General features: G+C 44.2%; 1 protein-coding gene across 7 annotated transcripts in view; it reads left to right on the forward strand.

The window, feature by feature from the left end:
- Positions 1–14058, forward strand: part of RYR2 (ryanodine receptor 2) — a 726974-nt gene that overhangs the window by 28320 nt on the left and 684596 nt on the right. The gene's annotated exons all lie outside the window — the stretch shown is intronic.

Here is a 14058-nt window from a genome sequence, read left to right on the forward strand (position 1 = left end):
CATTGTAACTGAGGCACAGGGAAGTTAAACCACACAGCTCATCATTTGGAGCCAGTATTCAAAACCTGTGCCAGAGCCTGCATGCTGACAACTCTCCTAGACTGCTTTAAAGCAAAGGTATTTTGTAGGAACCATCATTGAGCTAAGATGCTCTTTCTAGTGGTCTGGAAGTAAAGTATTTTATTTAATGTTTTTAAAGATTTTATTATTTGAGAGACAGAGCAAGAGAGATCACAGAGGGAGAGGGAGAAGCAGACTCCCCGCTGAGCAGGGAGCCAGATGTGGGGCTTGATCCCAGGACCCTGAGATCATGACCTGAGCTGAAGGCAGATGCTTAACCGACTGAGCCCCCCCAGGTGCCCCAGAAGTGAAATATTAAAAATGTTAACTATCAGGGCACCTTTGTATTAATTTGTTGGTGCTGCTTTTATGCACTGCCCCATTATCTTGTGGAGTTAAAACTCTAGTATTATGTGTCTCCAGCTAAAAAAAAAATTATATATGTATTGCACCAAAGAAATGATTGCCTCTTGTAGCCACCTCTCCAGCAATTCTGTAGTGATACGGAGATCTTAGTACCATTAGGTTAACGACCAGGTGCTCTGATAAGCAGATGTATGTGGACTTCTCTGTGAGTTTCTTTTGTAGGTAAAGAGTGTCAAATCGGATCCTGCTATTGTTACAGTTCATTATTTGAGGAATTTAATAATAAGGTAAATAAATGGAAAATTTCTAATTTATACAATTTATGTGTGAAATGAATGTTTCCACTCACACCTGGAGTGTCAGGTGACCTTAATTCTTGTATCTCCTGCTGTTCTTCAAAAACCTGAGAGAAATCACAAAAGCATGAATAAAGTCAATAAAGTTTAGTTATTTATGAAACAAAGTCTGGGTGTTTCAACAAGTTGCCACATGCTTTACCTTCCATAACTACTTGCCCATTCTCTTTTTTCTGTGAATGTTTATAATGTTCCATGGGGATGAGAAGGTGAATTTGAGAGATAGCATGCCTGTATCTTGCTGGGGAAAAAAGGGGGCTGGTATGCTCTTTATAAACATTCATAGGTCTTCCTTTTCATAAGCAACATAAGACGTCCCTTAACTGCACTTTGCTATTTCCCTGCCAAAAATGTCTAGATCTTGTAAAGCTTTATTTACTCACTGCATGTGATGTGGTGTGGCTTACTCCTGGCCAGCTGTCTGAAAGATTAGCAGTGGGCAATCCAACGCTTTCCCTCAACATTAGTCTTCTTCAACTTTGCTAGTAGAGAGGGGGCTGTCCATCTAGGCCTCAAAATCTAGTATGAATTTTTTTTTTAAGATTTTGTTTCTTTATTCATGAGAGATACAGAGGAAGGCAGAGACATAGGCCCAAGGAGAAGCAGGCTCCCTGCAGGGAGCCCCATATGGGACTTAATCCCAAGACCCCAGGATCACAACCTGAGTTGAAGGCAGATACTCAACCACTGAGCCACCCATGCATCCCCCAGTGTGAATGTTCTACTTAGAGCACATCTCAGCGTGGAGTAGCCACATATCAGGTGCCCGATGGCCACATGTGACGAGCCCTTCTGGATTGTGTGCCTCTAAACCATGATTATTTCCCTACCGTTTGGATTCCCATGGTTCTCTGACTGCCCAGTGTGAATGCCTTGAGAGTCCTGCCCTTGGTTTTCCCTCCTTTGCACACACTCTCTCCCCTTTGATGCTCTCATTCACTGCTAGCCACCAGCACTCTGGTGCGAAGCTGCTACTCCAGTGCCTCATCTCCATTTTACCAGGTGCCCCACTGTTACCTCCAGTTCAGCTCGTCCAAAATCAAATGCATCTGTACAAAGCTGGCTTCTCTGCTTACATCCATGCTGCTTTTATTTTCCTGGCTTCTAATGTTGCCTCTAATTTTATAAAGTAGTAAGGGAACAGTCAGGCCATGTTAGCAGAAAGCTATGAACAGAACCCAAGAGCTGAGGGCATTGTGGAAATTGAATGGCACTTACAAGAAAGCCTGACGTACTTAATGATGTGCATAATTCTTACAGGCAGCAAGGTGACTAGGTATATATAGCGATCCATGAACATTAAGGTGCTGATTGCTTTTATTCATGGGCAGAGCAAACATTTTGGGGAGCAAATGGGAAAGCAGGGGAAGGAGCAGCTTGTGACCCCCCCCCTTCTCCTCCTTGCTGCCAGGAGGGGGTTGATGCTCTGCTTTCATCAGTTCCAAGTCCCCTGCAGCTGGCCTTGCAGTGTTGGTGTCTTCACTCTTCCCATTTGTCTTGCTTAGGGACTGGTGCTTTGCTTTTAGCTAGGCATTGCCTGGACTGTCTCTCTTCAGTTCTCAGGGAAGACACATTAAGAGCTGATCTGGAGCTCATTAGAAGGCGAAGTTAACTGCTGATTTCACCTGCTGAGCCCATGCGGGAGCTGGGGGCGGGGCCTGCAAGAAGGAGGCGGGGCCTGGCAGAGGTGGGGGCGGGGCCTGCCAGGAGGCAGGGCCGACTCTCTTAGGGACCCTGGCCTCTGAGAGCTGTGGTCCCCCGAGGCTGAATGACAGGAAAGCATGGAGTTCAAGTGGCCTTCTTATTATTGCATCTTTTGTTATCTTTCCGTAAAACCATTCAAGGGGCACTATCATCATTTTTAGCATGGTTTGTAAAATTTGAGGTGAAATTTTCATTTCTCTACAAGCTTACAGAGTAGAGGGCATCTAATTAATCTCAACTTAAAACTGATCTATTTTATAAAACATTGGGCCATCTCAGCTGTCGGAAGGAAACTGGCATTTTGGAAAAAAACGACTTTGCAGTCAGAAGTATCTGGGTTCCATTCCGTGCATTTGGAAAAGTTCTTTAATTTTAGAGTCCCTTTTCTTTTGATTAAATAAAATCTGCCTCAGAAGATAAAATTCTTAACTTGCTCAGTAAATGTTAATGTCCTCTCTGCTATTCTGGAAGCTGGAAGGGGTTAGAAGGAAGCCACCGGTAGGTATACAGCAGCTGTACTTTGGAAACATCGTTATTGTGTGTGTGTGTAATTTTTTCTTTGTTGTTGTTGTTGCTTTTTGCCTGGATTTTTTTTTTAAATTGAAATATAGTTGACACACAATGTTCCGTTAGTTTTAGGTGTACAACATAGTGATTCAACAGTTCTATACATTATGCACGGGTGTGTTTAGTCAGATTGCTTTTCCTTTTTTAAAAAAAGACTCTATTTATTTATATGAGAGAGAGAGCCCGCATGAGCAGGGGGGGAGGCAGAGGGAGAAGAAGCAGACTCCCTGCTTGAGCGCAGAGCCCAATGTGGGGCTCCATCCTAGGATCCTGAGATCATGACCTAGCTGAAGGCAGATGCCACCCAGGTGCCCACAGATTGCTTTTCTAGTATCAAGAGCCAGGAGTGTTTGGCGTGAAATGCTCTGTTACCTGATCTGGGTTCCCGGGGACTCCAGAGAGCATCAGGGGGCGGACCTCAGTGTAGACAGGGGTAGGAAGAGTATCAGGCAACTTTGGACGCTAATCTAGGCATGTTTCTTCCTGGGGTTGTCTGCCAGGCAGCTGTAAAGAAGAACCACAGGCGGGGGCCCTAAGTGAGGTGTTGAATTTCTCACAGTTCTGGAGGCTTAAAGTCCAGGAGTAAGGCGTTGGGAGGTTTGGCCTCCCTGGAGGCTCATCTGCTTGGCTGGTGGAGGGCTGTCCCTCACTGTGGCTTCACACCGTGTTTCCTCTGTGTCTGCGGCCTCATTTTCTCTTCTTATAAGGACACCAGTCAGATTGGATTAGGGCCACCCTAATGGCCTCATTTTCTCTTAATTACCTCTTCAGAGTCGTTATCCAAATATGGTCACATTCTGAGTTACTGGTAGTTGGAGCTTCAACATACACATTTTGCGGTGAGGGGAGCATAATTCAGTCCCTAACACTTCGCATCTTAGTGGCCAAGTCTTTTTTTTTTTTTTTTTTAACTCTTCTGTGTTCTGGATTCACCCTTTCTTCCACACCCCTTTATCTTACTTACTAAGGTATCTGGATGAGAAAGAAAGGAGGGAGCTGATCTCAACAGGGAGTTGAAGGCATTTTGATTAATTTAAGCCAGTGCTTACTCAGGGAAACTTTATTCCCACAATATCATTGGTCTTGAGGATGGCAAGTGACATGGGGTGAGAAGGAGCCCTGGTCGGGGGACATTGCTTTGCTCTGTGAAGCAGGGAGCTTCAGGGCCCTGGGAGGACAGGTCACAGGCAGTGTTATGGTTGCAGTGTGCAAAGATATAGGGCCTTCCTTCTCTAGCTGCAGTGGACCCTGGCTGGCAGAAAGCAGCAAGAGTTAGACTTCTCAGGGGTGCCTGGGTAGCTCAGTGGTTGAGCATTTGACTTTGGCTCAGGTTGTGATCCTGGGATCCTGGGATCCAGTCCCGCATTGGGCTCCCCACAGGGAGCCTGCTTCTCATTCTGCTTGTGTCATTGCCTCTCTCTGTGTGTCTCTCATGAATAAATAAATAAAATCTTAAAAAAAAGGTAAAAAACCCTTATTCTTCTCAATTTGATACATTTGCTAACAGTGAACAAGTTCATGCTATGCCTGAAGGAGTTATACATTTTTTTTCTTAAGATTTTATTTATTTATTCATGACAGACACACACAGAGAGAGGCAGAGACGCAGGCAGAGGAAGAAGCAGATGCCATGTGGGGAGCCCAATGTGGGACTTGATCCCTGGACCCCAGGATCACGCCCTGCGCTGAAGGCAGATGCTCAACCGCTGAGCCACGCAGGCGTCCCAGGAGTTATGAATTGACTGTATTTGTGTGTCTTTATACCTCCACCTCTCAAATTTTAGGGCCCTGGCTTGCCATGGTGTGAATTCTTGCTTTGCAGACTGCATGGTGCATTTTCATGGCCCCTGGCCATGAGAAAACTTCTCTGTTTGCACTAGGGAAAGATAGGTGGGCTGCTTTCACACTAAAGTTTTAACTCCCTGCAGGAGGGAGGAACTTGTAGGGAAAACTTGTGAGTAACCAGTGGGTTGCTGTTGCTTTTTCCAGTAGCACCTGAATTAGCAGCTGGGCCTAGAGAAAGAAGAATGTGCTAAGCTGTCTTCATTCATTGGGCTGGGTTTTTATAGAGTGCATTTGCAGCAGAGGGTACTCTGTTAAGTACTGTTTTGCTTTCAGGCACAATCCTAGGCTTAAGATAAACTGCTTTTTTGGCTTTTCCCCTCCCTCCCCTTTCTCCCCAGCTTTTTTTTTTTTTTTTTTTAATTTTACTAACCTGATTACCTGCCTGTGATGAATCATCTGTTTTTTTTTTTTTTTTAAAAGAATCATCTGGTTTTATAGTCTAGCAAAGTCAAGATGAAAAATGTAAATGTTTTTGTTTAAATGGAGATGCAAAGTGTGAGAACTGTAATGAGTAGTGATTCACTCTTCAAGTACCATGTGTGGATGTAGATTTATTCCTAATACCAGATGCTCCAGGACACATTTTTTTTTTCTCTCCAGCTCACAGAGATGTCAAGAAGCAAAAAATGGCGTCTGCACATTTTTTCAGATGCCGACTGTACAGGAGTGAAACCGACTGGATCTCACCACATTCTTGGATTTGAAATGTTGACAGAATTGAGGTCCCTCTTTGGGTCTGGGTGGCTGGCTTTGGTTTCTCTTGTCACATTCCTCCTACCACAGTGGGCTTGGATTTGTGTCTAAAATGAGCCTTAATAAAAATTTGAGATCTCCAGCTTTCTGTAGTTTTCATCTCAGATATCCTTTTAATTATTTAGAATAGAGAAAACATTCTGGGACCACTTTTAAAAAGACAGCACTCACTGCCATTACTTCTCTGTGAATGGGGCTTAAGTCACTGGTGGAGGTGCCACTGGTCTGGAATCTGCTGGCACCAGCTGAGAACCATGTCCAGTAACACCTTGAAGTCTACAAGTGGAATGCTGGCTACATGCACTATTTCTGTGTTTCAGAGAATGCTGGAAATTGATGTAAATAAATGGAAGACATGATACTCACTGAATTTACTTCCTCAATTCCAAATCGCTTGGGGTTAACTAGCTACAAGGACCTGCTGGGAATATGGGCCTGGAATGTGTGCATTCGTGGATTGGCAGCCTTTGGTATTTGGGCAAAATGCAGATGGTTAGTGAGATCCTCCTGGTCATCACCGTACTCTTTGTGACCATGACTCATGGTCAGGAACAATGGGAAGCAAGTTCTTGTCCTTTCCTTGCAAGAGCAGATCCTAGTCAACCAACATGCAGATGTATGTTGGGTGTCCACTGGATGTTGGGCAGCGGGGTAAAGGCTTTTCATGACCTCTCAGCCCAAACACCTATGCTGTATGACAAAACCAAAATCAAACAAAACCAGGGGCATTGGTGGTGTCCTCGACTTTTCGCAGGTTGTTTTTTTTTTTTTTTTTTTTTTTTTTCAGGTTGTTAATCTATGGTTTATCATCTCATATTTTTGGGTTCTGCTACTGTGTAAAAGATTAAACTAGGGGTTTACAGATTAGCTTGCATTGGTTTTATGTTTTTGTAGAAAATACTCAAGGGATAAAGTAAGTTTTCTACCGATCAGGTTCATTCTTTCCCCCCTTATTTCTGTGGTAGGTGGTATTTTTTCTGTTGGACTTAATATGTTTAGACTAAGCTCTCATGTGAAGGATATAGACTGTGGTTTATACTAGGTTGCCTTCAAAAGTGGTGACACGTCAGTATTCTGAGACAAAGCATTTTATTGAGTTTCAGTTAAGTGTATGTATTATTTTTTAAAACCCAAATAACCCTTTCTTTTTTTATAGTATTTTTTTAAAAGATTTTATTTATTCGTGAGAGACACACACACACACACACACAGAGAGAGAGAGAGAGAGAGAGAGGCAGAGACATAGGCAGAGGGAGAAGCAGGCTCCATGCAGGGAACCCGATGTGGGATTCGATCCCAAGTCTCCAGGATCATGCCCTAGGCCAAAGACAGTGCTAAACCTCTGAGCCACCTTGGCTGCCCCCAAATAACCGTTTCTTGACCAAGTTTTTATTCTAACAGGAAAAACACTTTTGCTCCTAAATAGCAACCAAACTTATATGGGTCTCACGAAGCAGAACCTTGTATCCTTGGGTTCAAAAGTAGTCCACACTCACGGAGAGGCACCCTGTTGTGTCTTGACCTTTATACTGCCCAGTGCTACTTTTTAAGTATTTCAGACCTCTCAGGAGATGTCTGTTCATCCCATCCTTTGCATCTGGTCCCATATTAATCTGTTCCTAATGGAGTGGCTTTATTCCATCATCCATCTCAAACTAGTTTTTCTGAGGTATAAATGAAGAAAGCTGACATTCTGGTAGGCATGTCTGAGAATAAGCAGAGCCCATTCTTCCCATTCCTTTGTCAGATTTTTAGGTGCATTTCCAAATCAGATAGTGGTGTTCAAAAAATAACCATCCCTTTCCCTCGAAGACTGTTATTACTGGAAATTGTTTTTTGTTCAGCCTAGGACTGGTTCAGATTTGTCACTAAGAAGTAGTGAATCATTAAGAAGTAACCAAAAGCCACACCATTTTAAAGAAATAAGCTGCTACAATGTGTCACGTTGGGCTTATGTATGACCTTACTTTTTTTTTTTTTTAAGATTTTATTTATTTATTCACAAGAGACACAGCAAGATAGGCAGAGACACAGGCAGAGGGAGAAGCAGGCTCCATGCAGGAGCCCAATGTGGGACTCGATCCCGGACCCTGGAATCACACTTTGAGCTGAAGGCAGATGCTCAACTGCTGAACCACCCAGGCATCCCTGACCTTACATTTTGTTACCAAAATCCCTCAAAGGAGTCAATGGAATCCAGACTAGTTTTGACAAATGAAAATTACATATCTGTTTAAGAAATACGAAACGGTAAGCAGTCTACAGTTTAGAAAAATAATTCACATTCCTTAACTATTCCCAGTGCAAATATAAATTCTCAGTTGGTGAGACTACATATAATGAATTTTTAATTAATCCCTGGCACTTTAGAAGATTATTCTTAATCAGATAGTTTACAGAGATAAATTTGTAAAGCTGGTGTGCTAGTCAGAATGATGTCCCCTTCCCCCCCAAATCCATGTCTTAATCTATGGAACCTGTGAATGTTACTGTGGGAGGCCACAAGGACTTTGCGATGCGATAAATTAAGGATCTTGGGAGAAGAAGATTATCCTGGATTCTTTGGGTGGATGCAACATAATTACAAGGCTCTGAGAAGAAGGAGGCAGAAAGGAGGGGCAGAAGTAGAGAAGATGCGATGGAGGAGGGGTGGAAGGTCAGAGAAAGGGATTGGATGATGCTATGCTGCTGGCTTTGAAGATAGGGAAAGAGGGGACAAGCCAGCAGATTGGCCCCCAGAGTTTCAAGAAGGAATGCAGCTTTGCCAATCCATTTTAGACTTCCAGCCTCCAGAACTGTAACAGGATACATTTGTGCTGTTTTAAGCACCTCTGTTTGTGGTAATTGGTTGTGTCTCTGATAGAAAGCGATTACAGTTGGGTGTAGATGTAGGGTTTTATGAAAGGCATGCTTGGTGCAGTCTGTTTGGGTGTTGTGAGGCTTTGTGTTCCTTTGGTTCTAGATGACTGGCTGTCCTCTCTGATCTCTAAGTGAAGTGTAGTCTGGGATTTGATTTCTAAATGTGAAATTCTTTCTTAGTTTCAGAAGGCTTACAAAGAGATTGTTCTAGTTGACCAAGTGTTTTAGGAGTAAGGTCCAGTTGTAAGATGAAAGGTTGGTGGGCAGCCCCCATGGCTCAGTGGTTTAGTGCCACCTTCAGCCCAGGGCGTGATCCTGGAGACCTGGGATCGAGTCCCACTTTGGACTCCCTACATGGAGCTTGCTTCTCCCTCTGCCTGTGTCTCTGCCTCTCTCTGTGTCTCTCATGAATAAATAAATAAATAAAATCTTTAAAACAAACAAACAAAAAAACACACAAAAGGGTGGGGTTGTAACAGTGTCACAGTTACAATGCAGTGACATGAGAGCACCATCACACTTTCTGAAAAAAATCTTTGTAAAATTTTTGAAAAAAATCTTCGCATGTTTGTACAGAGTAAAAGTTTTGGTTGGTGAAGGAGTGTTCATGTTCTGGAGGAAGATATTAATGTTGAGGTTGAAACTGTGGCTTGGCCAATGGACAGAACGGAAAGAAATCTGAGACCAACTACCCCTGTTAACTGGGGGGTGGGCCCTAGGAACATCTAGAAAAAGCAGGTAGCTGCTGTGGTATGATCTTCATCGTCAGCAGGTTGTTTCTGGGTTCTGACTGAAGAAACATGTTCTTCTATCCTGTGTGGTAGACTTAGGCTTCTTTAGGAAATAGTTCATGCTGAGGAGGGCACCTGTCCCAAATCCCTGGTGATGCAGATTCCAGAATGTGGATGCACCAGGGACTGTTATTCTAAGACCTATTCTTCAATTCCTCAACCATGGCTGAACCTGAGCTCCTACTTGTGCTTCCTCTGAGCTCCACCCTTGCCCTTGACATTCTAGACCTGTGCCAGAGCACTGTTATATGAAAGGCATCCTGGAAGCAGAAGGCACAGCTTTTAACCCCAGAGCTCTTGGGTACAAAGAAGAGAATATGGAGAGAGGAGCGGAGGGTCAACAGGGGAGGAGTTATAAAAGGTCCAATCTTTTATCCTTTATTCGGTCCCGTGTTTTCCTAGCTCTCTCTGGTCTTGATGTGACATGAGTACAGTTGGGATGACAATTGCCTGATTGATATGCCCAGAGCACCTGTACAGTACCGCTCTCAGAGGACAGGCGTCTTCGTAGGGAATTTGTTGTGTAAGAGGATGTAGTCTGTCTGTATCTGGGTTAATCATAGGTTAGTGTTACCTGGTAGCAGTGTAGGCAGTTGTTAAAGTAAATAAAGAAATGTAAATGCAGGTTGGAATATGCTTAGACAAAATCTAAAGGGCTCTTTTAGATACTTTTTAAAAGCTCCACAAGTTAAAGAACATTTGTTTCCTTGAGAGAGGATGTCTGCTGACTTCCCAGGCTTTGTATTTTCTCCTGTGTGTCTTTGCATATGCCATCCCGTCACATAAAATGTTAACCCATTCAAAACTGTGTTATTTAAAATATATGTCATGTATATTTTACATTCCTGGTACATGCAAAATACTGTATGGTATAAGGTAGCATGATTATGATTTCAAAACCTAGTTTGAAACTGGTTTCCTTCATGACATTGGTGGGATAAATCCTCTCTGCATGCTGAACCTTGGTTGCCTGTGGCCAGAACAGCAGATATTAGGTATAAATCAGTGCTCATACAGAAATTTCTGCATGATGACAGGCATGTTTATCTTCACTCTGCAATACTGTGGCCACGAGATGTATGTGGCTATTAGCTCCTTGACATGTGGCTGGTGCCACTGGAGAACTGAATTTGTAATTTTATTTAATTTGAATTTAAGAAGCTGCCTGAGGGTAATGGCTACCATATTGAACAACACTGCTCTAGATGATCATCTGAGTAGAGAGAATGGCCAGAGGCTGAGAGCCTACTTGGGAGGGTCTTTGAGGGAAATTTAGGGACTTTGGACCAGACATCTGGATGGAGCTCAGAGAGATGGTGCTCTGGGAGGGAAGAGCTAAGAAACTGTGACTTAAAGGGAATTCTGAATATAAAAAGAGGGTGGGTGACTCATCCGTGACCTGAGTTGCCTGGGCATTCAGCCAGGAAAGAGATGAAGAATGCGGGAGATCAGGGCAGCCCACAGGGACAGTGGTAGTAGTGGCAATCCCAGAGAGTTTCTGTAGGGGTGAAGGCTGACACCAGCCTGAGGACCTGGGCTTATAGAGAAACCCCTTTGCTTTGCTAGGACCATGGGCTCTAAGGAACTGCCCAGCCATGGGGGTGGGGATGAGTGTTGGCGTCCCAGCGGAGAGTAGGAGGGACCAAGTAACTCTTAGAGATTGGAGTTTCAAGGGCAGCCACAGTATTGGAAGGCGTAGAATCTCATTGGCAAAGAAATGAATCCATTCTGCTGTCCAGTGCAGTCAGTGGTGGTGATTTCCCTATAAGTGAAATATTTTGTGTATGGCCTGTGTCCCTGAGGTTCTCTGCTCACTCTGGCATGGTTGGTCACCTTAAACAGCTAACTGTGTGCTTTAGACCAGAGTAGGGTGGGTGCAGGGTATGGGCAGAGATGCAACAGGGGAAGCAGGAATCCCAGGTGTTTGGAGGGTGGATCTGTGAACTCCAAGCAGTGACAGTGGAAGAGGTCTGGTAGGCCATAGGGAGGCAGGCTGGGGAGCCCCAGTTTGGAGGGGCCTGTGGGGCAGGGAAGCTGGGCCACCTTTCTGCTTTTCCACCTCTGTATTTTGGCATGGATTCGTCTGGCTTTATAGATAGGGATGTTCCTGAAATGCTGAGTCCAATGATAAAAGAAATTCAATTTCAGCTTAAATGCACTTCGGGGGAGACTTGCTACATGCAACAACTCCAAAAAATTCTTTTCGTTCTTGCAAATAATTCCACCTCCTATTGTTTGTGTAGGTGCTTGGCTACACCGTTTGTACTTTGACTTCCTCTCTATGCACCACGTCCAAACACTCTTCTGTGCTTTTTCAGTGTATCCCATACATCACCCACCTAGTAGGGAATGGAATCCTTATGAGCAAGGAACATAAGTATCTTTTTTTCCATTTTGGGGGGAGGGTTGGGGATTCTGTTGCTTGATACAATCCTTGAATGTGAGAGTCTTAGTCTATTCTGGCTGTGATAACAGAACACCACAGACTGGGTGGCTTATAAACAACAGACATTTATTTCTCACAGTTCTGAGTGGGGAAGTCCAAGATCAAGGCACCAGCAGGGGGATCCCTGGGTGGCACAGCGGTTTAGCGCCTTCCTTTGGCCCAGGGCGCGATCCTGAAGACTCGGGATCGAATCCCACGTCAGGCTCCCAGTGCATGGAGCCTGCTTCTCCCTCTGCCTGTGTCTCTGTGTCTCTGCCTCTCTCTCTCTCTCTCTCTCTCTCTCTCTCTCTCTCTCTCTCTCTATCATAAAAAAAAAAAAAAGGCATCAGCAGGGTTGGTGCCTGGTGAGGACACTGCTCTGATTCATAGATGGAGCCTGTTCAGTTGCTGTGTTGTCATGGGGTGTGGGAAGTTTACAAGGTCTCTGTGCTCCTGACGTATTCACCTCTTGAAGTCCCCACCTCCCAATACTGTCACCTTTGGGGGTTGGGATTTCAACATCCAAATTTGGGGATGGGTGCAAACATTCAGACCAGAGCAGTGAAGGTGCTCAATAAATAGTTTGACAGGGTGACTTAATTTTATCGAGCATCCTATTGCTTTGCAAATGCGAACATTTGTTTTGTCTTTCGAAACAATAGTGGCAGATAACATAGATGTCACCAGGTGCCTTGTGCCATGTAAAGTGCATTATATGGCTTATGTCACAGAAACCTAAGACAGCCAGCCTCATGAGAGAAGTGTTAGCCTAATTTTCTAGATGGGACTTTTGAGGCTCAGGGAGGTTAACAACCTTCTTCAGGATCTAACTGCCAATTAAAATATTGGAAATATTACTGGATTTCTCCCTTGGCCAATTTCTCTCCCAAATTCTAGAGAAAGGACAGGTAGAAAGTTGTAAGTTGTGAGTTGGGGTTCCCCATGCCTGTCTCACTCCACAGTCCTTATTTTTTTCTTCCACCTTCTGGATTCATGGACTGGATGGGCAGTTTTCTTGGCTGGCAGGGCAGGAGAGAACGGAAGCAGGGTAGTGGTTCATCTCTCCTTAGGTTGGAGAACAGCAGGATGGGGTGGATTCCGGGCCCACCTAATGGTTGCCAGCTGATGGCATTAGGTAAGGGAAGATGTGATGGGGGCGCAGGAGAGGCCTCACCATAAGACTGGAGCTGGGAGAAGGAACAGAGGAGCAGAAAGAGCACAGTATGCACAAAGTTGGGATGGTGAGTTAGCCAGGGTTGCCACTAGACCACATGCTGCTAGAAAATTACAGTCTTAAAAATAATACCATAGAAGTAGCAATCATTTCTCCCTTTAGCAGTTTTTCCTTAAAATTTTAGAGGCACAGGGCATGTCAAGGGTATCTGAGATAAAATTTGTAAATTTAATCACTTTGCCTTGCAAAGGGAAGCCTTGGCTCCAATGCGAAACTTGGATTATGTAAGCTAGAATTGGGCTGGAATACTATAAATACTCCAGCTATGTGCCACATACTTACATGGCTGCTTCTGTAGGGCTGTGCAGCACTCTTCTAACAAAGATGATTCAGAAGGTACAGAATGACCATTCTCCTGAGCATGTGGGAAAAGTGGAACATTTTACTGGGACCTTGTCTGAAATCACTCTATAGCGGAAGAGTGCTACACACAATAAAAAGGTTATTTGTCATAATTTTAGCTGACAGCAAGGCTACCGACACCTCTTTCTCCCTAAAGGGAAATGCCCTGTGGGCAAGCTGTAGTGCATCCCCCTAGCCTGGTAACTGGAGATCAAGGAACTAACTGTTAGTGTGCCATCTGTGAGGGGGATTTTTTTTGCTTCCATGAGGCTTTGGGAAGCATAACCAGCCAAAGCCAGGCAGTGATCCCAGGTGGGGAGAAGTTGTATGCAAAGGATTATCAATCAGAAAACAAGATGGCATGCAGTAGGCATCATATGAACTACTTATGGTATGGGTCAGCCTGGCTCAGGTGACAGCTCAGGCAAGAGGAATCAGCAAGTGATAAGGCTGTCAGCTGGCTATAAAGGGAAGTAGACTACGGTTGACCTTGAACTCTGGACATTGCAGGCAGGAAGGACAGCATGCGCCCTGAGAAAACGAGGTTTCACTTGAATTGTTCTACTAGAATGGTTTTCCTTTTTCCATGCAGAGGTCTGAGTCTACAAATGAATGACTGTGACAAGTTGGACTTACAAACTGTCACAGGAAAATGGTGAAGGACGTGGCTCCTGGGATCCTGAAAATTATTTTGTGTTTTCATAGACTTTCACAGCCCTGGATTTATGGGAAGGAGGAATGAAAACTGGGTTTGAC

This window comes from Vulpes lagopus, chromosome 3, assembly GCF_018345385.1.
Source record: "Vulpes lagopus strain Blue_001 chromosome 3, ASM1834538v1, whole genome shotgun sequence".
NCBI lineage: Eukaryota > Metazoa > Chordata > Mammalia > Carnivora > Canidae > Vulpes > Vulpes lagopus.